This window comes from Nycticebus coucang, chromosome 12, assembly GCF_027406575.1.
Source record: "Nycticebus coucang isolate mNycCou1 chromosome 12, mNycCou1.pri, whole genome shotgun sequence".
Classification (NCBI taxonomy): Eukaryota; Metazoa; Chordata; class Mammalia; order Primates; family Lorisidae; genus Nycticebus; species Nycticebus coucang.
In genome coordinates this window covers 18,529,058-18,530,801 of record NC_069791.1, presented here as the reverse complement: position 1 = coordinate 18,530,801, position 1,744 = coordinate 18,529,058, and positions in this window count along the sequence as shown.

Genomic DNA, 1,744 nt, shown 5'->3' with positions numbered 1-1,744 from the left:
TTATTCATATTGCCAGAGTTTTTCCTTTTATTTCATCTCATGATTGTTTTTCACCATTGCCTCTGGCCATCCTCGGAATTGGGGTGGTGTCTCTCCAAGATTAGACCCCAGGGGGATCATTCTATTGTTGCTGGATCTTTGTAGGGAGTGACCTAGTGTAGCTATTCTGGGACTGCCCCAGACAGTTGGGGAGCAGGTCCGGAGTGTGATACCCCAGATCCAGCAACAGGGCAGGGGGTGGTGCACACGGTTCTGGGAGTGCCTGGTGCCCAGTGACTTTGGCACAGAGGGCCCACAGCTCCCGCAGTCTCTTATCAGGAGAAGGGCTCCGTGCAGGCGCAGGGAGAACTCCGGAGGGCATGTGGCTACCAGAGTCCCTGTCCAGATGAGCAGACTGGTGTGGAGGCAGGGTGGGAGGAGGGAGGTACAGGTACAGGAGGGAAGATGCGGGGTTTCGTGGCTCCTGGAGTTCCTGGTCAGAGCGTGGGGAGGCCCTGTGGGCGGGGTAGCGAGTCCTGGCACAGCTCTTACCAGGGTCTGGGTGGGTGCAGCTCTTACGGAGGTCCAGGAGGGTCCCTGCACAGCTCTTACCGGGGTCCAGGAGGGTGCCGATCATGGGTTGCAGGGCAGCTCTTCCAGAGGTCCGTGAGGGTTCTGATTATTGGTTGCAGGGCAGCTCTTCCCTAGGACAGTTATTTTATTTTAAAAAAGAATGTGGTGTAAGCAACTGAGAGTATGTCCAATAATGGGGTTTCTCCTCAAATCTTTGTTTTTTTTTTTTTTTTTGTAGAGACAGAGTCTCACTGTACCGCCCTTGGGTAGAGTGCTGTGGCGTCACATGGCTCTCAGCAACCTCTAACCCTTGGGCTTACGCGATTCTCTTGCCTCAGCCTGCCAAGCAGCTGGGACTACAGGCACCCGCCACAATGCCCAGCTATTTTTTTTTTTTTGTTGCAGTTTAGCCGGGGCTGGGTTTGAACCTGCCACCCTCGGCATATGGGGCCGGCACCCTACTCACTGAGCCACAGGCGCCGCCCTCTCCTCAAATCTTTGAATCAAGGAGATTATGGGGTTGGGGCTAGAAAGTGTCTTGAAATTGGTTACTTTTGTTATCTATCATTAGTCATTATAGTACAGGGATGACATTGACTTATATTTGACTTAAAGGCTAAGAATAACATTCAGATAAAATATGCTATGTAGTTATAATTTGAGAAACTAAGCTTTCATTCAGATAACAGTTAAATGAATATATTTACAGAGGCCTACTAAACAACTATTCTTGATTTAGATAGACTGAATCTTACTGAATTTTATAAATGTGATATATTTTCACAGGTTTTTATGTCAAAATCAATTTTATTGTTTCACTACCCAAAAAAGGTATCAAATAATCTAACAAAGGAAAAATCGCTGAGCTTCAAGTTGATAATGTAAAAGCAAATAGAAAGATGATTAGTTTTTTCCCAGTCTTCACATACGAGAGTTTTTAAACAATACATTAGTTTTTAGAGGTCACCACTATGCTGCTGTTTGTGCTAAAAAATTGATGAGCTATTCTTAAACACCAAAATGGTCAGCTGGTCAGTTGTACATGTATATAGTAATAATACTTCTCCAATAAGTGTTCATTGCCTTTACATAGTCCTTTTTATCCACTGTGAGAGATGGTGATAAATCCCTTCAGAAATAGTTATTGTGTCTCCATTCTCCATATAAATCTGGATAAATTTGTCCTCTTTTA